Source organism: Vigna unguiculata, chromosome 1, assembly GCF_004118075.2.
Source record: "Vigna unguiculata cultivar IT97K-499-35 chromosome 1, ASM411807v1, whole genome shotgun sequence".
Classification (NCBI taxonomy): Eukaryota; Viridiplantae; Streptophyta; class Magnoliopsida; order Fabales; family Fabaceae; genus Vigna; species Vigna unguiculata.
The window spans coordinates 3,245,544-3,271,484 of NC_040279.1; the positions used below are offsets into that span (position 1 = coordinate 3,245,544).

The following is a 25,941-nucleotide window of genomic DNA, read 5'->3' on the forward strand; positions in this document are numbered from 1 at the left end:
CATAATTTCATAATCTACTATATCAATAAAAAAATACACCATTAAGTCAATTACATAATTAACCTAATAAACTTGTCCTAACATATACCCATATTGGTCCATTTAATTGTGGTTTCTAAGGTTACCTTTGTGTGTATATATATAACACGTCTTTTGTAACATTTTAACACACAATCAAAATCCTGATCCATGATTGAGAAGAGAGAAGAAATTATTGCAGTAGTTCCTCTTTTCGAAACCCTAAGTCCTAAGCCTCTTTTGCAAATGTTATAATTGAGAAGAGATTCATGCATTAGTTCGTCTTTCCTAAATTGTAAACCCTTGGAAATCTCATTGGAAACATTTGTGTATATGGTTGAGTTTGCAAACATAAGAATCATTGGAAATATCAGTGTCCTTTGTTGCTAAACAAAGTTAAACCTCAACAACAATCTTCACAACAACATCGTACACAAAAACAACAGTCTCGTCCTCCTCAACAACAATAGTTTCATGCGGCTCATTCACATGATGATATTGATGCACCATCTTTGGATCAATCTCTGCTCGATCAATTTCAAAAGTTCCTTGCTTTCCCAATTGCATGCCAACATAACCTTGTAATGTCAAGGTACATCATCAACAAATATTCCTTTAGACAAATGGATCATTGATTCAGATGCCACTAATCATATGTCACATCATTTTCCTTTTTTTGTTTCGTTATCACCTAACTCATTCATGTCAATTACAACGATTGACGGTTATTTAGTTCCATTATCTGATATTGGTACCATTGCCACACCATCTTTGTATTTGTCTGATGTTTACTACATACCTCCTTATTTTGCTATGAATCTTGTTCTTTATTTTGTTGTGAAAATTTGTGATTCTGAATATAATGTGTATTTCTCTCCATCTGATTGTTTTGTACAGGATGACACATCTCATAAGGTGATTGAGATAGGTCGTAGGCAAACTGGACTCTATGTCTTGAATTAGTTCAAGGAGCCAATAGTTGTAGCCTCTAACGTGGATTTATCTTCGTTTCATTTATTTATCAAAGAATTATGTTTGCTTTTGAGAGTGAACTTAAATGCATTTGAGGAGAAAGAGAGATAAAAGTTGAGTTGTTTAGGTTAAGCCAAAAATGCTAATATTTGAAGGGAAATGAAAGAAGAATTTATAAAAATTATTAAGTAATGTGATAGATTAAAAAAATAATTTAATTGATAAAAGGATAAAATTACCATTTACCCTTGTATATAAAAGTAATTTAAATTAAATTATAAATAGTGTAAATTATATTATAGTGAAATGTGAGTGATTATTTAAATTAAATTAAATTAAAATATAATTTTAGTAATTAAGATGAAATAAATTTTGAAAATTAATTTAAATAAAGAAAATGATTTAACTTTATGAAATTATTTTAAATTAAGATGTGATAAAGGTTAAAAAAGAGAAATACCTAGACACAATAAAAAAGTGAAAAAACATTAAAAACAACATGGTAATTATATTGTAAGTGAAGAGACTTTTCATTCAAATCTTGCAAAAATCACCTCCTCTCACACTCCTCAAAATCTGTTTTTACAAATTCTTCTTCTAAATCAGATGATACAAACCCAAGATTCATATCACTGTTACAGTAACAATAGATAAGTAGATAGATAGAGAAATAAAGATAGGCTTAACAATAGTTTTATAAGCCATCATTATTGTTTTTCAAAGTTGTTTTTTATTTTATTTTTAACAAGTATTTTAAATTAAATTATTAAAAAATTATATTTATTTACAAAATTGTGACTATAATTTCTTTTACAATGATAACGCTAAAATTAGGGACGTCAAAAAAAATTCATACTTGTGGGTATCTGCGGATAAAATTGGCAATAGGTAGAAAATAAATATTTAAAATAGATACCCACAGGTAACGAGAATGAGTATTTTTTATACCCGCATGTTAACGGGGGTGGGTATAGGGTATCATAGTATCTGTACCCATGGATAATCGTACATGTTATATTCTAATTTAAATTAAAAAAATATATTAAAACATTAACACACTGATTATGAATTAGTTATTTTTTATTAATTGATTTTAAAAAATCTTCATTTATTTGTAAACTATTATTTAAATGAGTTATTTTCACTTTGTTTAAAATTTATAAAGATTATACATTATATTTTTATTTGAATTTATGGTTAATTTTTTTTTAATAAATATTAAATATTTTTTTAAATATCCACGGATATCCGTAAATATCCATAAATATTAAAAAAATATATAGATACCTACATAACAGATACTCAGATAAATATGTATACCAACATAGAATAGATATTTATCCAATAAATAAGATAAAAGAGATACTATATCTACTTTACCCGTTCTATTTGACATCCCTCATTAAAACTATATTATTAATATAGATCTGAAAAGCAAATCCTTTACTAATGTTGTGCAGTCTTAACAAGAAGCATTAGTCTTCCCATGAATTCCATAGCTCTCTCTCTGTTTTGGTCAATTGTGGTTTTTGAGAGAACTATTGAAGCATGATGGGTCCCTCCTCAGTCAAACCCTAATTTCGCATTCCAACATTGAATCTAAACCAAACTCAGGGGCTACGTACCAGAATCTCAAATAATTAACCTCTTCAAATTCTTCATGAATTTCACTTTCAGAATTCCATAAACAGTGGTAATCTTTTTAATTGGAAAAAAAATAATAAGTAAAAGTGTGCATCATAGATTCATTTGCTTCGCCAGAAGTTGGAAATTTGAACACGACAAAGCACCTTATTCATTCAATTTTGGATCTTCTTCAAAAAGGTGTTTCAATTACAATAAGTTTGAACAACTTACACATATAATTAAATTAATCGAACTTTCAAGGATGGTGGTGGAGTGTACACTTTTTCTTTTTATACATGTGATTTTATGTATGATTTTTTTTTTTTTTTATATTTTTTTCATTGCCAAAACTTGGTGTTCTCTATTCAAGACAAAGACTCGTTTTTCTCCAAATTTTAGAGATCTCAAATAAGTGATTTTTTTTTCTTTTTAATTTGAGTTTTTGTGTATTCTCGACATTTAAATCTTATTCACTCTAATTAAACTATTTAAGAGATATCAAATAAGTAAGTTTATATATATAAAGAATACATGTATTATTTATTTTTTATGAAAGAGTGAAAAAAATGCTTAAGCAACTCTTTAAGAAAAATATGACTTCAGATAGTCTCAAGATCTATAATTGTTTAATGGAGTCAACATATCAAATCTCAATTCTTATGAAAAAGTTGACAAGTACCTTTAGGAAACTTGTTTTAATAAATTGTTCAATCAAATAGCGTTAGAAAGCTGAATTTGTTAACTTATATACACAAATAAGATAAGAAACCACAGAAAACTACAATAGTTTATACCCTTTGAAATTTCATTGAGAAATAAACATATTTTATTATTATTATTATTATTATTATTATTATTATTATTATTATTATTATTATTTGGGTTAAGTATGTTTTTAGTCCCAGAACTTTGATTCAAAATTGAAATTCGTCTTTGTCCAAAACTTCAATACATTTTAGTCTCTAAACTTTAGAAATAAATGAATATAGTCTTTTTAATCCAATTATGTTAACTTTTTTTTACGTGTCAAACGCTTTTTATATTAGTATTAGAGTTATTTACATTGTTTAACACATTTCTGGTTCAATATTTACTGAGAAATGTGTTCGACACCTAAAAAAAGTTAACATAATTGAGTTAAAATGACTATATTCATTCATTTTCAAAGTTTAGGGACTAAAATGTATCGAAGTTTCAAACATGGACGAATTCCAATCTTAGGTCAAAGTTCAGGAATTAAAAATATACTTAATCCTTATTATTATTATTATTATTATTATTATTATTATTATGGTGTACCACATTTTCACATTTTAGATATATAATAATTCATGTTAGAGAAGAAATAGTAACATTCTCTCAACCTAACATTTTCAACCCTATTAATCATTATTTTTGGCGATAAATAATTAGTACTTCTTCTTTATCTGTTTATTTTATAATTAATACTTTTTTTCTGTCTTTTTTAAACCAATTTCTTCCACCATTTTGAAAAGTAGATCCTATACCATTCAATATTTGATGTATCTTAGAGCATTACTATTATATGAGATTTCTTTATAGGTAATAAGGATCCTTTTATTCGAAAACTCTCTTCATTTCTTTATGTTTTATCTTTTAGTTCATTATTGATTTGGTTAATTGACAAAAAAAATTGTTATCTAAATTAGTTTAGTTCTTAATTGAAGTTTGATATTGTTTCTTTATGTTGTCTTAGATGTATAAGATTTTGAAGAATTTTCAACTTTTGTAGTTACTATTTACATTTCAAGCAATTTCCAAAAAATGGAAGCTATTACAAATTGAAAAGGATTTATTTATTTGTACATGATTGCACTATCAATACTAAAAATTCGATTTTAGTGTAAGTTAAATATATTATTTAGTGGGAGTTATAATCGTCGCTATTTTTATTTTGTCTGAAACTAACATAGAATTTAGTGCATTAAAAGTATCTTAACGTCATTTAAATATAATCATCAAAATATCTGTCATTAAAATTATTAAAATCGATTTTAACTATCTCTAAATTAATCTTAAAAAAATTTCACCTAATATTTAGTGGTAATCGTAACCGCTAAGAAAATCATATATTATTTTTAAATTATTTAATATCTAATGGCGATTGTAATTACCAAAGAGATCAAAACCTTTTTAAAAAATATTCAAAACCTAGTGGTAGTTAATTGCCAAATAAAAATAAATGTAAAAAACCTAACCAAAATACTCTTTAAAACAAAAAAGAAACCATTTGAAAAAAATGTTGTACCAAATGCAAAAGCTACTATAATTTAGGAATTTTAAAAAATTATATAAAAAAATATTTTTAAATAAAGTACTCCATTGTACAATTTCTTAATAATTTCAACCCTTTACAAGAAAAATCTCAATATTGTAGATTTTATAGGATAGAAATGTGCAAATCACACCTCATAGCCTCATATTGAAAGGAAGATTATTGGCGGATTCCACAGACTCCATTATAAACTTGGCCATCCGTTAAATCCACCAAGAAGAATCGAGAATCCAGACAGCAAAATGGCAAGATTGCTTGAATAAGATCTTGTCAGCACAGATTGGAGACCAGTAAAATGCATATGCCACCATTGACTCATTACCACTTGTGCAACTATCTTGCGCTACCCACACACTGTTCTCTTTTGATTGCATTTTCTACTAAGTTATAAGAGGAATCCGGTGCTTAACTACTAACCAAGTTTTAAATTCGTTTTGTACTTGAATCCATTATGTATTTTTTTACCATTCAACCATCCAGAAAGGTAGATATTGTAGTAGAAAAAACTTACTTGGACTGTAATCACCCACCACAGCATTTAATCTAGAAGCAACTCACATAATGAGCATTAATATTAACATCATAATCACTGTTAGGCTGAAAGAAATTAATATTTTATATGTAAGCATTAGTTATATTGGTTATACATATAATAGATACAACAATAGTAGCCAACTAAGATATAACTTACATCCTGTTGGAAGAAAGGAGATCGGTAGAAACAACATAATACAAAAAACATTGCCTCTTATGATTCACCGTGTGTTCAACAAAATATTTACAACTGAAAGATTCTATTTACAAAGTCAAGTAAAACATAATACACAACACTTGAATTAATTTTGACACGTCCATGAAAAATAAGTTTTGACAATCAATTCTTGAGTTGCCTATGGCCTTACAAGATTAACCTTGTTCTCTAGATATAACATAGTCAAAAGTACACCTAGAGAGCTATAACTAAATTGCGCACTTATTTGAATTTTTCATGGCTAAGGAACTTTTGTCAATATATCATTTACTATAATATATTTTATTTTGTTTATGGTCTCAAGTTAAAGCAGTAAGAAGTGTAGGAATTTGGGATGTTAGAGGTGATCATGGGAACTAGCTGATGTGGCTTAGGCTAAGAAATAAAAACATGGCATCTGCAATAAAGGGTTTATGAGGGACCAAAACCTTCAGTTGCACCACAAAGGTCGTAACCTTTCATGGAAACTAAGGTAATGGACAAGCATTGAGGTATGGAAACATGTATATGTTTGCCTTGAGCCATCATGCGTGCACCATAACCGAACTCGTGCATTAGGAGACTTCACTAGCATAAAAAAAACACTATAGTCGTAAACATGGCGAGAAGAAATAGAAATGTGACAAGTGCTCTAAGAGTTACACAATGTAGTCTTATTGGAAGGCCCACCAGAAAACTTGTGGCACCAGGGAATACAAATGTGATTATGGAACCATATTTTCCAGGTACAAACTCCTTTCTTATTCAATGCACACAACTCCATTGAATTGAAGTGGTTATAATAATAAATAATATCTATGGGCAAAATCAACCATGTTCAATTTGCACAGAGAACAAAACAATTACAAAATAACATCTTAACTACAATTTTGAACCAAAAGCAGACAAAGTCATCTCATCATAACATTATATGCTTCTTCCTCCTCCAATCTTCATATTTATGATCAAATTTCACATTTAGATCAACAAAAACTCAGACAAAATCTGAGTATAGCAAAAAAGAAATTTCATAGCATTTATAACAGAAAATGATGAAAATTAGGGTTTATGAGAAGTTGGAAATTTAAAAGAAAAATAAATTTCAAATGACTAAAGAAAAAATCAATGAGGAAATGAGGAAAACAAAGGCTTAAAAAACCTAACTTACGGGAAGAAGATGGCTTACACAAGAAAATGGAGTAGATGGCACTTACGGAAAGAAAAGAGGCACTGGCAAAAACAAAGAATGAATTTTGAGGAGAAACGAAGATGGCAAAGATGACTTCTGCAAGTGCGAAATTTTTTACATAGAAGCGCGAGATTGACCTGCTAGAGTAACTTACAACTAACAACAAAAATAACATTCAAGTCTAAAATAAATATTAGAAGATCAGGTCAGTTTTAAACCGACTACAAATATTACATAATTTTATTTTTATTCAATATAGTCTCATTTTAGGATAACCGCCTTTATATATATGCCGCTAAAAAATAGTTTTCTCGTAGTGTATAAGAAAATAACTTAATTATGACAAAACAATTTATAGTTAAACCATCACTGATCACTCACAAGTGAGGAAATGGTGAAGACAACATTCCGTAACTAAATATAGGTAACTAAATAACGAGGAAATTATATCCTTGCTATTAGTCGAATTTTCCGTAGCAAATTCCACTCTAAAGCCTCACTAATGAATTAAAAGAAAGCATGTTAATAGCCTTGTTAATTAGCTACAAAATTTATCCACAGCTAATCCATAACAAATTATAAGAATTTATCTCTAGTTACTCCTTAACTAATTCGTAACAAATTATAAAAACATATCCCTAGTTGATCCGTAGCAAATTCTAACAATTTATCCATAGCTAATCGTAGCAAATTATAAAACATATCACTGACTACTTCCTAGTTGGTCTGAAGGAAATTCTAACAACTTATCCCTAGTTGATCCATTGCAAATTATGAAAGCATATCCTTATTTGATCCGTAACAAATTCTAATAATGAATCCTTAACTTATATGTAGCAAATTTATTTATGAGAAATTATAATTAATAACTTATTCTTTTCATTCTTTTATATTTGGAAACTTTTTTTTTAATTTTGAGTGGATGAATTAGATAGAATGTTAAACAAATATCAAGGCTAAAAAATATTTTATTATTAATTAAAATATATTAAAGTCAATTAATTAGATGAAAAGTTCAATAAATAATAAGTCATAACAAAAAAAAAAAGTGATTTCAAATTAACTACAAAGATGTAGAAATGTTTTCACTAAAACTAGGAAATTTTTACAACATATTCAATCCTTCCAAGCCCATGTCTATTGTTTTCCTAATATATTCCATGCTAAAGTATTAATATTCTTATATATAAGTTTGTTCAAGTATAGGAATCTCACAAGGTATATAATTAAAGTACAAAGATAATAACGAAAAATATCTCTGAAGAAATAATGTATACTTAGGAATAAAACAGTTCCATCATGATAAATATAACAAAAAGTTGGAGTTCTAACTAACATTTAAAGTCTTCATTCCATATACTTATAGTAAGAATATATACGCGTGAGAAATATCAGAGACACGTGCAATAATTTATTTTAGTAATTTTAGGCATGAAAGTCGAAAATAAATTAGCTAGGAGTAGTTTACTTATAACTTTATGTAATTAAGATAAATATGGAATAAAATTCTCCATGTAATAACATAAACTGAGTGATAATATCTCTGGATCTTTTTATAAAAACCATTTTGATTTAAAAAAAAAATACATTTTTTTTAATCTTTGGAACGTGTAGTTGTGTTTTTCTTTTGACTCTTAGAATTTTTTTCTTAAGACTTTTGATTTTGCAATTTGTTTTTGGTTTTGATCCTTAACTTTATTATATATATATATATATATATATATATATATATATATATATATATATATATATTTATATATAATACAGGACTGAAATAAAAGAACAAGAACCGGAATTAAAATAAAAAAAAATACAAACGGCAGTAAATGAAAAGTATTTTTTCTAGATAAACAAATGAAATAGGTTTTTTTTTTTTAAAGTTTTATGTTATAAAAATTGAAAACTATTCAATCTTTTCCTAATGAAGGAGATATTCCAAACGATTCAATTTCCTCTAAACAACATTATCATATATGATATCATTATTTTTAAATAACACTTCATTATTTTAATCGTAAAAGGTAAGAAAAAAAATAGTCCTAACCCAACATGATAGTAAGTTAAATAAGTTTAGGTTTAATAATGTCTTTGCTCCTTTGGAGTAAAAATCTCAATTTGGTATCCGAAATTTTAAAAGTCTCAAATTAGTTTTCTTTTTTGTTTAAACATCTCAAGTTTGCACTTTTTGTTAAGTCTGGGTTGACGCTGTTAGGAGGAGTCTGGCATAATACCGACACCTGACATTATCACTGCCACATCACTCTGTCACTGTCACGTGGCACGACGACAGCTTGACACATGGAATTTTTTTTATTTAAAAAAAAATTCAAAAAAAAGGAAATCAAAAAAATCAAAAAAATAAAAATCGTGGAACTGACTAAATTGAGATTTTGACTCCAAAATGGGGACCAAAGGCATAATTAAACCATAAGTTTATAGACTATGTTGTGCACAAATATGATACATGTATTGAATACGACATATGCTAATTTTGAAAATAATATGACATGACATGTGATATATGCATATTGAAAAATATACATTTTTAAAAAAATGATAAATATATGATCATTCTTATGTGAATCTAAATTAAAATTAAATATATTAAATATTTTTCAGCATAAAAATTTATAAATTTTTGTCATCATAAAAACATGATTGGTTTATATATTATATACTTCATCGATAAGTATTGGTAAAATATCTTAAAGTATCATATACATATATGTGTCAGATACAGATACATGACACAAATTGTACTATCAACGAATCATAATTTATCACCTAATTTATAATTCATTTTATATTTAACAAAGTAAAATTTATAAACTAAGATTTTGTGATTAAACATTTAAATCATCACATAATGAATTAAGGAATTATTGTCAATTCCAACTTTTAAAAAGTTTTAACATTACTTTTATATTAAATAACACTAACATTACTTTAGGATTTTTTTTTCAGATTAACTGATATCTCAATCTTTTAAAAATTATAGTTGTCCCATTCTTTTTTACATTACACGTGCCTTTCTTAGATTTTAAACAAAATATATTTGCACCATTTTCTTACATTACTTGCACACCGTAAAGGAGGTTTTGGTGGAAGGATGAAAAAGTTGAAAATATAAGTGTAATTATTTTAATCAGAAATTTCAAATTTTCATGAATTAATAAATTAAATGTTTAATATTTCCTTTATGATTATACTTTAAGATAGGTTGACAAGTTAGTCATGTGTAAAAACAATAAAGTTAATCCAATATTTGGACAAATAGATCGTTGAATTAATCTATATTTATATAAAAAGAATATCTTTTATATATTTTTTATTTTTATTTTATTTTTTATAATATAATTATTGACTAACTCTTTTAAAGATATAATTGTTAATATTTTTTTAAAAATAATTGCTATTTTAAAATATTTTGTTAAAAGTTTATAACAAATTTCTATTGTTTTTCTCTTTTGTTTTATTATTATATTTATAGTTGGGCTAAATATGTTTTTTGTCCCTCAATTTTAAGGGAAAATTAAAAATTAGTTACTTTTTAAAATTTTAGTCCAATTTAGTCCCCAATTTTAGAACCGTGTAGATTTAGTCATTTTAACATAATCTAGTTAAGTTTATTGAACGTTTCAAACACATTTTATGATAATATTTGAGTTGTTTATACCGTTTGACATAATTTTACTTTAATGTTAACTAAAAAACTATCATGAAATATATTTGAAATGTCAAATCAATCTAACCAAATTTGATTAAAATGACTAAATTCACACAATTATAAAGTTAGAGGACTAAATTGGAACAAAATTTCAAAAATTGACTAATTCCAACTTTTACTGACAGTTGATGGACAAAAAAAATATTTAACCCTTTATAGTTCTATTAGTTACATTCAATTACTTCTTTTATATATATATATATATATATATATATATATATATATATATATATATATTAACTTATAATATAATACAAATATTTAAACAATGTATAAATGCAAATGTTGTCGCATCTATGTTTATATTGGTGGACATAAAAATTATGTACACAAAAAGAAATATCTCTTTATATATAATTATAAATGAATAAAAATTTTATGTTATTTATATATTTATATTTTTGAAAATTTACCCAAATAATTTGAATTATTATAAAATATTATAGTTAACACATTAAAAAGAAATGTTTTAATTTTTCTATTTGTTTGAAATATAAAATATTACAAAAGATAAAAATTGAATATGACGAGGAGATAAAATAAAAATTGAATATGACGAGGAGATAAAATAAAAATTGAATATTTTAGAGGAGAAAAGTTGTAAATATAAAATTTAATTTGATATTTGTTTTGGGTGGGCGTGGGGTGTAGGATTTAGGTGGAAGCCTAGGATGCAATGAGTTGTGCGGAAGAGAGAAGAAAAATAGGGTGCAGAGAGTACAATAGAATCACGCGTGTGTTTGTAATGAATCAAGTGGTGGAAATTTGGAATGAGATTGGCGCGTGGGGTAAGGTAATCCCACGTGGTGAGATACATTGCACAGAGCCAAACACCCACAGAAGATTGCTATTAATTGGATCGTAACCACCACTTGCATTGCATATATTCTCCCTCTTCACTCTCTCTCTTTCTCTCTCATATCCATGCATCACTCATTTACCTATTTCATGCCAATTCATCATCATAAATCACACAAATCATAATCATCATGTGATATTCTCTCTCTCACTCACCACCACCGTTGATTTCAACCCAAAGATATGCTTTTGCCAACAATTCCAGCACATTCATTTTTATCATGGTTATCACAAGATTGATTAAAAAAATTTAATTAGTACTTACTTTCATCTATACGTGTCAGATTGGTACTCTTTTTTAAAAAATATCAATTAAATTCCAATTTTTCAAAAAAATGTCTGAATTAGGTCTTTTATAGCAAAATATTATTAATATTGTTAACGGTGTTGATAATTAAAATGACTTATAAAATTAAGTATTGATATTTATATCAAAATTTAGTGGTAAAAATCATAAATAATAACTTTAGTAATTTTTGTTTGAAAGGGATACCATCCGACTAATTAAATCATTAAAGAACTAAACAATACATAACATCAACTCCTTTATGTGTACGAATAAAATATAAAAAGATTTTGTTTAATCAACATTCAAATTAAGATATTTTCTATTGAATTTTTATTAAATATTTTAGTATATTAAGTATTTAAAATTTTATATTTTAATTAAGTTTCTTAACCTTTTGATAAAATGTAATTGTTATCTAAATTGTTATATTGTTCACTTGTTTTATGTATTAAAAAAATATAAAATGAGTAAATAGTTGCGAAAACATATCTTTTACATAGAATACATCAGAATCGTGACAACCTCGTTAATAACAAATGTCACTTATCATATTCGTATGAATCATAAAATTTCACATTTTTTAATACTGAGAATAATTATATCATGTAACTCACAAAGAAAGGAAATGATATTAATTAAAAAATATGTATATAATATAATCACTCATAAGAAAATTTAAGAAAAACTCCAACTAAACTTATTTAAAGTTTTCTTTTTTGTAAAGATGAGTTCATGTTGTTCTGAAAAAAATAATAATTCTTTAAAATTTGATGGAAGCAGAGAGTGAGGGTGGTAGGAGTGAGTAGAAGAGTTTAGAAAGTAATGTGATATATTAGAATTTGTGAGTTGTGTGTGAGAATGAAGAAAAAGGAAAGATGAATTTCGACAGAAAATGAGGTAATGCAACGAACAGAGACACATTCAGAAAATGAGCACAGCCACGCCCATTCCCATGTTGATTCTTGTCTCGTGTCTTCTTCCTATTCTCAGTTCCAACATGAAAGCATTCTTGGACTTTGGAACAAACCATATCTCTCAACTCAAAAAAATTCTGAACTGTGTGTTGGACTCTGTGATTTTCTGAGAATCATAAAGTATGGCCCTCCACAGCATCAACTTTTCATCTCCTCTTTCCCAATCATCAATAAATTCACCACAATTAAATACTATTTTCCTTCTCCATGCTTTCATACTTTTCATATTTCTTTTAAACTTAAATAAAAAAGAAAGAGAGTGTCAGGGTACTGATATATTATTTGTTTTATAGTTGAAGTATAAATAATCTGATGGAAAATTATTTTTTTACCAAATTTTGTGTATAACTTTTGATAATGTATGCGACTATCTTAAAGAAATGTTTGATGTAGTTTAAAAAAAGAAAAAAATATTTAATGTGTGTTAAAGAACAAATTGTGTCAAATTTTGTTAAATAAAATTTTGTCCAAGTATTATAGTCCTAATCTTATTTATCAATAGACAATATTATGATGAGTCTAATATTTGCTAATCAGTATGGTCTTATCATGGAAAAGTTAGATATAATATTTGTTTTCCTTTTTATGTTTCTTAATCATTTAATATTTTTGTGCACATTTTTCACCTTTTGACATTTTCATCTTTGTATCTAGACACTAATTTAGAGATAAATTTAGAAAGAAATATTTTTGGTAGTAAAAATTTTGATAACTAATTTTATAGATTAATTTACAAATTGATTATAACTTTTTATTCATATATTAACTATTTTAGTAATTAATAATTTTTAGTTTTGTAAATTGATATTTAAATTGGTCATTATAATCACTAATTATTTTTTATCATTAAAATTAGTTATTATATAGAGTTTTTTTTTTTTTTTGTAGTGTATGATAAATTTTGGTTATAGTGGAAATAATGTTATATGTAGTTGAAATTGAACATTTTCCAGAATTGGATTAAAATAAAATGTTTGAGTTGGTTTAGAACTTATGGCACTTTAAATGATTTATGCATATCTTGATTGAGTTGTTACTCCAATGTATAAAAATGGAACTTGATTTGATGATCGAGTAAAAGCCTTTAAAAAAATAAAAGTGGAGTCTAACAAGAAAAGGTCCACAAATTACATGGAACCCTTTCAAATATTAAGATTAAGATACACAATCTAAGGGGACAATCCTCAAGTATCTACCACTAATGAGTTGTCTACCACTAATGAGTTGTAGATATTTGTAAGGATTTACTACTCAAAACAAGCCTATAAGTTAAATGAGTTATAAACTTTTACAAGTCCTATAACTCAAGCTGATGTTAAATATGAAGAAATTGATTGAGCATTTAAGTACAATAGTTTAGAGTTTAAAATATGAAGAAATTGTATTTGATGAAAAGGAAATGTTTTCAGCATCTATCATCACAAGATTTGCACGAAGTTTAAAAGTCTCATTCAAAAAACTCTTGTGATTTGAACTAAAATTTAAATGTCCGCCAACTTTATCTAACATAAGCATATGTAAACTTTGGCTTATTATTTGCTTTGTACGATGTGCATTTCACTCATAGAAGTAGAGAGATGTGAAACCAAATGAGAAAATATTCTCAACTATAAGAGAAGTTGTGCAAAGAAGGGAAGCAATTAATGTTGCATGGAGCACATTCAATGCTTCTATACTCAAAGCTTATGATATAAAAAAGAAGAAAAACATATTCAAGTGAGTTCAAAGTTACTCAATGGATAGAAACAAATTGCAATGATTACTTATTCATGAGCTTATATAATGAAACTTTTTGAAGAAGAGGAAACAAGAACAAATAGTAATTTTGCAATTGCTAAATTTTCTCTGTGCCAAAAAAGCTTTGTAAAAACATTGTTTGTGTTTAACCTAGACAAATTACACAGAGAATCAAACCATTCTATATGTCAAAAGATGTTACTCTCTCAAGTGATTATAATCTTTTGATCACTTCAACATTATATTTAGCTAGGGGTGACTTGTCAAAAAAAAAAAACTTAGTTAAGGCAATGGCTTATGAAAAAAATACTTGAACAATGTCATCCATGAGTGCTTTGAGTCGAAAGAATATTTCAGTTAAGCTAATAGTTAATTGTTGAAAACAATGCTTAATTAAGCTAAAAGTGGCTTGGTGAAATGATATTTGCTTTTGCTTCACAATATTGACTTGCTTAATGGAACATGTTTATTGTTTGATAACTAAACATAATCTATTTAATGAGATTTCTCTTTGTGAGAACCTTTTGGAGTTTTGAGTTATAAGAACTCAATTTTGATCTTATTAAGGCAATCTATGGTGATCAACCTCATGATTTATCACTCACCTTCTCATATTTCTTGAGTGTGACATCAATATCCTGTCCCTAAATTGAATATCAAAATGACTCTCCTGGTTTCTCATCAATTGGTATCAGAACTTTGACATTTATATGTTCAGTGAGTTATCACTACAAAAAAAATCCATTTTTTCTACGGACAAAATTCGTATGTAAAGCCTTAAATTCGTATGTAATTGCACAATTTTGATGAACTACATACGAAAAAAACCCGTATGTAAAATAGGTGTCAAAAATTTTACATACGAAAAAAATTTCGTATGTAATGTTACATACGGAATAAATTTGTATGTAACTGATGAAAACATTACCTACGGAATAAATCCATATGAAATTTTGGATATCTTTACATACGAAAATGTGTCCGTATGTAATAAATGTAGATTTTACCCACAGAATAAATTTGTATGTAACTGATGAGTGACATTTTGCATAAATAGACCCAAATGTAACATGTTTATAAGAATTCTTTTTATATTCCAGTAATCCAATTGCAATAAAGTTAAAATGAAATAAAATTTTACCAACACTAATAACACTAATTCCAATGAATTTGGTACACATAACAATCTAATAAATTTCTAGTAGCACATCCAAAATCAAGTCTTAACAACATATAATCCAAGTAGAGAACTAAGAACCTATATCTAAAACCAAGGTCCCCAAGAAGACTTTTATATATCCCGAACAATTTTAGGTCATACTAGAATAAATATTTTTCCACTTCTATACAGAGTACCTCCTCGTGGAGCAACATTTGATTAAAGTGTCACACACCTGAAAATTCACATCAAAGAAAACAAACCAATTAGATATTTTTTCTTTGAAAGCATTTGGGATGACATATTCAACAAGTAGGATGCAACAGAAAAAGTAATTTTTTACCATGTCCTTTGCCTACTCTTCTGAGCTGACCACCATACTCAAAATTTTTTAATAGCTTCCACCTACCAAAATAAAAATAAATTATTTTTCTTTGATCAATTTAAAATCTAAAGTTTGTCAATTGAATATTGATAAAATTCACTTAATAATTTATCTAATAAACTACAAGACAAAAGTTCCCTTAATTTGCAACACCAAATTACATGTTCACCTAAAAATTCGCTTTCAATAAAATCTGTCAATTGCACATCATTATTCTTTGGTTCAACCTGTCAAACAACATGTAACAAGGTCAAAGAAAGGAATACGCATTTTAATAACATCGAATTGGACATAAATGTGACAAACAAAAAACTCATCTCACAGTGTGCAAGTTAAGAAGCTTCTCATTTGTTAGCTTCTCCAAAGACAGAGCAAGTTCCCTTACTGCAACAAGAAACAAACACAAACGCATTTAGTGTCATACTTAGAAATTTATAAACTTTGAATAAGTTGTGTTACATCATCTGTTACATATGAAATGAATCTGGTAAGAAATTATATATTTTATAAAATTAACCAATTAAGTCAACATGTACATACAAACTAAACACACATCTTTCGTTAAAATAAATGCACATAGTGCAACAAAAGAGAAAGGTTTAGTTATAAATTATATGAAAAAAAAATAGAACGAGAGGGTCATACACATAAACTATACAAGGAATCTTCCCATTTCCTCATGTTCTCAGAAAGAGGCATCATAATCGATTGCAACTTCACTTTTCCACCACGTTTGTTCTGAAAATTAATCAGATTTGAAATTTTATACAAAAATCTTTGTGTAGATTAAAAGTTGTAACTGTTTTATACTTGATATTCCATCAATTTCTCAACATGCTTTCTTTCCTCCTCATTTGACTCCTTAAAAAATCTACAACGATGGAATCAAAAGCCATAATGTACTCCCCATAAAAATAAAGTGAAATTTATAAGGGGTTATCGTTGGTGAATATAACTAAAAAGAGCATTTTAATTTGGAGTACGAAAAGATAGAAGCAGGGAACCAACCCACTTGATTTGTTTGTTGCTAACAACTTCACACTCATTGTGTACTTCTGTGAGCAAGGGAAGCTTCTAGAAGTGTGGGGACAAGGTCGAGCTCCTTCTTGACTGCTTCAAAGGAATGTCGCTAGAGGTGGATGGCATGGTCGGTGCCATCGGGATCGACCTAAAATGTTGTCCCAAACGACATCGTCGGAGGTTAGGCGATAGTAGAGGAGGTTGTCGTGAAAGTGGGTAGTTGTAGGAGTAGGAGTTGAGGTTAGGGTTGTTATTGGGGGTGGAGCGGATGTGGACGAGGGTGGTAGTAGGCGCAAAGGGTTTAGTAAAGAGGTCGTGGGTGAGGTGGGATAAGAGCTTGGCAAAGACGAAATCAAAAGGTATGGAGAGGTTGGAGAGAACAATGAGGGTTAGAGATGTGAAATGAGTTCAAAACCACAATACACTGAACAACAAAATAAAATTTTTAAATACGGATAAAAGGTATATCTTTATTTACATACGGATTTTACGTATGGATACGTGAATAGCTACTCATTTGTTTTTACATACGAAAAAAATTCGTATATAATGTAATTTTACATATGAACATAAATTCGTATGTAAAATTCATATGTAAAACTTAATTTATCTATGGATATTTTTCGTATGGAATTATCCATATATATATATATACTTTCATATTTTATTTGTGTTTTCAAATTTATGACTAGGGTTTAGGGCTAAAAGTATTCTTCAACTCGATGTTTATCATGTATGCAAAACAAAATCATTACAATTAAATTAGTATTTTTTATTTAACTTATGCTTTAACCCAAAATCAATTATTTTTTTTAAAACAACACAAGTTTACTCGAGTATTATAAGCTCCAACCTGAATTTAAGTTGAAAATTTGTCTGATATAAATTTATATTAGGATTTTGTCCATCGTAAATTTGCATCAGTTATGTAGTTGGATTATTAACAAACATAAAGAAAAATAAAAATGATCATATATAAAAAGCTTCTTCAGTGTTAGTGCATTATCCTATTGTCCAATCAATTTGAAGTTGTATATATTTCAATAATTTGCATAGTCGAATATTTCAATAAAATCCCATAAATATGCAAGTTCTGTTCATATTTTCAATCATTTGTCTTTTTTAATATTATTGTAATCTTATTTCCAATTTAAATTAAAAATAAACAAGAATTAAAAATAAACTTTATATTATAAATATTAAGTATAAATTACAAAATAAAATATTTGCATGATGATATTAATTATAAATTGTTTATACATTTATATATAAAAGAGGATTTGATGAAGTGGCTTCTGTTACGTGGTCTTGTGACACAAGTCTTTTTGAGCTTCTTCTTCTTTTTAGTTTGTTTTGGTGCAATAATAATAGTTGTTCTGGTTCATATTCTATGCACGTAAACATGGTAGGTGCTAGTTAACATCACCATGTTTTTAAAGCTGCTGATAAGAACATTTCTATTTTCAAACTATAAAAAAAAATTGAATAAATATGTATTTGCAATGATGCAATTGAAACATTTCATTTCATTTTCAATTAATGATACATCACTTATATACTTTTCGTGATTATATATTTATATTTGTGTAATTAATCTTTTCAAAATTTTAACTTTTTTGTTACATAGTCTTTCTACTAATTAATGTTTACACTGTCAGTTTCATTTTAAGAAATTTGGTTGTCCTAGATAAGAAAATTTTAATTCTTAGATCATATTTGAATAATAGAGATTTAAAAAATGCATATGAATTTTGAAACAATCATGTGATCATTAGTTAATTATAATTTTAACTTTTTATTGGTGGCGGCATGACCATTAAAAAAGTTGTCCACTTTTTTTAAATTTTGACCATGTTGATATAATTTAATGATCTATATTTAACAAATGCTATTTTTTTTCACAAAAGGTCGATTTTCAATAGATATACCAATTCTGAAAATCACATTAAAAATTAGTATAAAGTATATTAATAAGATTTTTCAGAAAAAGTATATTATCTAAAATACATTTAGTTCTAACACTTGGCATCAAACTTTTGCTTGTAAGTTGAAAATTTTTTTGATATAACTTCCTCTAACTAATGCTTTATTGTATCTTTTAATTAAAAAAAATAAAAAACACATGTTTTAATTAAAAAAAAAATGAAAGCGTTGAATATTGAAACAAAGCACATGTTATTTTCATATAAATTATGTTTATACAAATTTGTATTTTTCAAAATAATTTGGTATGTACATAAAAAGTTGATATAATATATTTTCAAAAGTTGAGACATATCAATCTTCAGTTCGGAACGAATAATCTCGACATCTAGTTCGAGCTAACTCAGGTTGAGTCGAGCCTAATTAGTCTGGGCAAAGTCGAGCTAAGTCTATTTGGAAAAAGGTCGAGTCGAGTCAACCTATTATGAAGGTTGAGAAATGTTGACTCATGCTGAAATTCGAGCCAAGTGAGTCTAAATTGAAGACCGTGCCGAGTTTAATGAATTATAGGTTGAGCGGAGTCGGCCCGAGACAAAAATTATTGATTTCTTTCTAAAATAACTAAATAAAATTAATTTCCATTACTATTATACTCTTCATAGATTTATCACACAAAAAAAAAACTAAAAAAACTTAACTTGTTCACAAAATTCTAATTCACAAACTAAATATATTACCATGGACTTGACAAATATTCAATTATTATGATTCACATATGACATGTGATCACACAAACTTGTACATGCAAGCAAAACAGAAGAGTAAAACTTTAGATACAAGAAAATAAAATCTAATTGGATATAGTATGTAACATTTTACTCTTGTACAGAGAAAAGCGAAATATTTTACATTTTAAATATACATAATATACTGTATTTTTATATAATAAAATACGTATTGTTCATTTAACGTAAACTCTTGACGAATATACCATAAAACGTGTTGTAGAATAGTGGTGAAAATGAATGTATCGAGAAAAGTGGTCACGTTTTCATTTTGGTACTCATAAAAGTTGACGCAGCCACACAAAGGTTGAAGCATTGTGCAACGGATAGTCGTAAAAAGACGATGATTGGTTAAAACAACAACTAAAGGACCCAAGTCAAATTAATGCTGTGTTGGCCCAGACATCCTCTTCTTCATTCTCACGTGATCTTCGCCCATTCCAATATTTTCAACCCTTCTTCATCTTCTCTTACAACAATAACAACTTCAACTTTTTTCACACTTTGGATTTTACATCTAAAACAATCTCACTCTTTCTTCTTGTCCACGCTAAAAATATGATGTCAATTCTATTGAACTGTTTCATAATAATAATAATACTATCTTAAAAATATTAAATGTTAGAGGATTTTTACCAAATATAATACTGTATTTATTTGAATGGATTTAGTGTTCAAAGTGATTAGAGAGAAATGATTCGAGAATAATCATCCTGTTTGTTTTCTAAGATTTGAGAGTAGATAAAAGAAAGAAATTGCAAGATTATGCTATTCTGTCATCTCTCCTCGTATGAGATAATTTGATGATAATTCAACTCATTTTCCCGTTTAAAATTATGCTTATAACAGTAATTAATATTTCAAATTTCTAAAATATTTATCTAAAGAATTTTCAACATGTAAATATCTTGTATTTTTATTATTTTTTGTTAAAATAAATATTTTTTTCAATTTATTTATTTAAATATTTTTTATAAAATAAATTTAACTCATCTAAGTATAATTTTATATTACTTTTAAGATCAAGATAATTTAATAATCTTGTTTTTCTTTCTGTTAAACTTAATGTTTAATTTATCTTATCAATAAAATCACTCACTCACTTTTTTACTTTTAAATCCAGACACTTTTATCTCTAAATTCATTAAAATTACAACACAAACTTTATTTTCTAATCCACTTAAATTCATTTTCTTTTTCAAATCAATCATCACCATTATTTCCAAACGACTATTTTAGAATCTTGAGTTTGGTAAAATGCCATCTTATTTCCAAAAGTAAAAACTTCGAGAAAAAAATTGTTGATTTAAGAGAAGTATGGTTAAAGAAATAGTATGAAACATGTGAATCAATTCCCCCCAACAACATACATTCATCCAGATCAATCTGAGAATGGAAAAGAGAAAAGTAATTTATGAAAAAGAAATGATGTAGAAAGAAAAGAAAAAAAAAATGAGAGGCAAGTTGATAGATGAGCACCGCAATAAAGAATAAAAAAAACTGCAGAGACGTATCAAGAGTGTATATATTGGGATCTGTTGTTACGATTCTGCAGATTCCTACCACCACCATCATCACACTCTTCTACACAAATTAACATAACATTTTTTTTTTAATTTCTTTCTCCATCCTCATGAAATTGAATTTAGTCAATAAAAAATGTTAAATAATATATTAATAACACTCTTCCATTAAATTAAACTATTATTATTACTCCCACCCCACGTCAACTCAAAATCAAAATAATCACCTCAAGTTAACTTAACCAACCGCACACATCCAGCACGTGGGGCCCACACCACTTGGGTCCATCCATCGAAACTCGCGCCATAGAGAGAGAAAGAGACCCAATCCAATGCACCACGCGCCACGCCTGCTATATATATATACACACACCCAAAACCGCGACACCGCTCTCTGTAACTCAATTTGCTTTGCAAGCCCCAACGTTAGCGTTTCGGAGAAACACATACACAGTAAGAGGTTCAGGGAACGCACCGTGTCGGAAGCTACGCTTTTACCCTCTCGCGGTGTCGGAGAGGAACATGATCGTAGGGAGAACAACAACAACATCATCGTCAACAGCAACAACAACAACATGGTGCGGTGTTTCAGCTTAGGATCCGTTCTCATTCTGGTGGCGCTCGCGGCGTCTATGGTGGTGCTTCCGCTCATGCTACCGCCTCTTCCGCCGCCGCCACTCGTCCTACTCTTCTTCCCCGTCGGGATCATGGCGGCGCTCATGCTTCTCGCCTTCTCGCCCTCCGACGGCAACGGCGTCGTTTATGCCACGTAGGATCCATCGGTGCCACATTTTGGTGGTTCTGGAATGTTCCGATGGGATCGCTTCATTCCCGGGTTTCTATTAGTTTTTTTTTTCTTTCATTTTTTTTTTTAAGTTACGCTGTTTATATGAAAGGGAATTAATTGTAAAAGCAAAAAAAGGAAAAAGGAAAAAAGAAGAAGGAAGGATTCATTGTATTGCGGCATAGACACGGAAATTTCATTTTTGTTTCGTTAATTATAATAATTATTATTAATTGAAACATACTTGTCCATCATCCCCACTCACATTTTTGTGGTAATAAAAAACAGATAATATAATTAAAATTTAATTATTATCTCCTTATTACGATAAGATAAATTAATAAGAAAATACGAGAGACAGGAAAAAAAGAAAATATATTATGACGTTTTCAAACTTTACTGATTTTTTTAAAATGACTTTGTTGTAATTTTATAGTTATTTACTTATTGTACTTTGTATGTACGACCCTAAACAAACTATAAGAATAGACTAAAGGATGAATTGAACGGTAAAATATTTTATTATTTTAAACCTTTTCAAATAATGACAATTAGTGTCATTTTAGTTCTCTTAATTATCAATTTTAATTCATGGATTGGTGTTATCTTTTTAATGAGAATAGTTGGCAAGTTACCTAATATAGGAAAAATACAAATTTTAAGTAAAAGGTTATCAGTTCATAATTATTAAGCTAAATGAAGAATATATTTTCTATCCCATGATAAGCATTGTACTTGATCTTAAAAAAAATTATAAAAATAAAGGAAAGGGTGTAATCATTTTATGAAGAAGTATAAATAATATTAATTTCGTTCTAATTTAAGACTTGATTCAACGAGTTCCTTCGAATTTCTAATTTAAATTCAATCGAATTTTAATCCAGTTGAATTAAATTAAACAAATGAATTTATTAAAAAATATATACTTTTTTATAATTGTATTTGTTGTGAATATTATATATATATATATATATATATATATAATAATAATAATTGTTTAACATCTATATAAGTTTTAACTATTAATTTTCTGATTATACCTTTATATTTTATTATAAAAATATAGATGTATGAGTTTCCACTAATTAATATAATATGTTTAGATTAAGTTGGATGTAGTTGAAAACTTATTCATTGTGTATCTAACTAAACTTTAATTAGGCAAAACAAAATTAAATCTAATAAAATTCAATTCAACTTTATGACTCAATTGATTCAAATGTATAGTTAGGTTTAGTTGATTGAGCTTGTAGGTTGATTTTGACCTACTTGTACTTCTAATTTTATGAAATTGACTTCACTATTAAGAAAATGTTATTAAACAACTTAAATATTATAAAAATAACATTGGAGGTATAAGTATAGAGTAATTATGTTTAAAAAAATAAAATAACCTTTATTTTAGACATTTTTAACACACTAATTATAATGGATGAATGGAGTATTAATATAACAAATCTAAATTAGTTAAAATACCTATCAAACTCGTTAATTTAATTTAAAGATTGTACTCTAACATCACTATAAATAAAAATATAACATGTACTTCTTTATTTTTCCGAAAGATCTCAATTATATAATAATAGAGATATTTTGGGATATATAATTGTTTCTAATATGTAAACAATAATAATAACAATTTTAAATAAGTTCATATATATCATGATGATTTTATTAAAAAAAACAAAAAAAAAAAACAAGACGATCACACCAAATTTATGACAAAATTACAATCAAATATTTGATTTTTTATTTTATTTTATATGCATAAATTAAAAATTGTTATCGTATGTAGAATATATTAGTAAAGATGAATCTCTTTATCTATATATTTAATTTTTATTTTTAAATTACAAGAAAACATGCACTTTTATCAAGTGTTTAAATAAATAATTTAAAAAAATGATAATAAAAGAGATTTAAAAAATGAATTCAATGTGATTCAACCCTATTTTATTTACAAATGATATTTAAGTATATTGGACGTTCAAGCGAGATTTCCTTATGCTTTAAAATCTCTTTTGGTTACTTAAATAAATTATCTCATAAAATGTATGTTGTTTGATTGGTATAATGATTTAAAAATAATATATCAACATTGAAATACTGATAAAATAATTGAGTAAGCACTAGGTGAATTATTTCATAAAGTGTATATTATATGATTGTTATTATAGATTTAAAATAGTTGGATTGAGTTATGGATTTAAATATTATTGGATTGCGATGAGGTTTAAAACTTAAAAAATTATCAAGAACTTGTAAAAGTTAAAAATAAGAAAAAAAAATAGCATGTCAAAACACATAATCTTTTATAAATGTCATATTTGAAAATTAGAATATATAATCGTGTGCATGTTTTCTTTAAGATAATAAGACATGAAATTAAATATTAATTATTAAGAAATTAACGGTAATAAAATGTGCAAAGTGAATGAACCATTCCCTTCATTTTTAGAATTGGCTTTAAGTCTAACTTAACTCCACAAAATCGGTTTGTAAGATAAGGATTGCACACCCACTAGTGCAGTAAAGACTTTTGGTCTCGGTTATTTTTGTCATTCTGCCTCGATTTTAGACTCGAGGCATATTGGGATGAGGCCAAAAGGGGGTGTCTTTTGGTCTCGATTGCAAAGGGACTGGAGCCATAGAGAGACTTTTTTGCTTCGGGTTTGTGAGAACCGAAGCCATAGGTTAAAAATTTCTATTTTTTAATTAAAAATTTCGTAGAGCCTTTTCTGCAGGTCTGTGGAGGTGCATTCCGCAACAAGCAGTGGTTCATGCAGCGTCGACGCGACTCAGGAGGGATTTTTTGCAGTGGCACACGATTCGCAATGGTGATTTTGCAGCGGCAGCGGCAGTGATTTCCAATGGCGGTGTCGATGGTGCAGTTGCGCACGTGTCGCAGGTGATGTTCCTTCAGTGGCGCGACTCGTGGTGGTCGGCGGAGGCGCGAGACAGATCTGGTTCGCAAGACAGAGCAATAATGGCGAGGTTGATGGCGTCACAACAAAGGTTGTCTGCATCTTCGCTCACAGTAGTGTCGATCTCTGTCATTGAAGTATGGCTCCGAACGCGCAGCAATAGCCTGGTTTCGCGTCGTTGTGGCACGCAGTGGTCTAACGTCGCGCTGGCTCTCGGTTTGTTTGCGTTTTGGGGGAGTTGTGCAGAGGAGAAAAAACTAGTTCGCGATTTGGGTTCGCGCAGAGAAGATGAACAGGTGCAGGGTTTGTGAATTTGGAACCCTAAATAAGGTCTATGGCCTCAGTTCCATTAATAATCGAGGCATAAAGTCGTATAGGCCTCGATCCTATTCCACTCGAGGCCAAAGCCTCTGCTGTCAATGGCAATTTTGAAATTTTGGGGAACACTAACGAGTTATAGGCCTCGTCTGAGTGATAACTGAAGCATAAAAGTCCTTATAGGCTTTAGTTGGATAGGGACCCGAAGAAAAAAAGTTCAAAAATTTTAAAAAATGTCACCGCGTCCTTATAGGCTTCGGTTCCTATAAGGCAAGTTAAAAACGTGATTCTGCACTAGTGTCCTCACACCGAGATATATTTATCTCATGCGTGGGACTAGAAATTAATGGGTGGTCCGTTAGCGGTCTGATATCGGGTGGAACCGAATGTCCAAGAAAGCTCGCTAGGATAGACTCTAACTTGGCTCTGATACCATATTAGAAGTGGGCTTTAAAACCTAACTCAACCCCACAAAACCAACTTATAAGGTGATGATTGCATCCACTTATATATTGTGAATTGGCCTTATCTTTAGTCGATTTGGGACTTTCAACATTCACCAAAATAAGTGTGCAAGCTAGTTTTCTATTTGTTCCACTTCAGAATTATAATTGTAAAGAAGTGAATTTTAGTTTGTGGTGAAAATTTTTCATGAACAGTACTTTTTTTTTTTTTTCTGAGATGAGAATGAAAATTCGAGATTC

At 28.0% G+C, this 25,941-nt stretch overlaps 1 pseudogene; it reads right to left on the minus strand.

The window, feature by feature from the left end:
- Positions 1-414: 414 nt before the first annotated feature.
- Positions 415-21,920, minus strand: LOC114182296 (annotated as a pseudogene).
- Between the last annotated feature and the right edge of the window lie 4,021 nt (positions 21,921-25,941).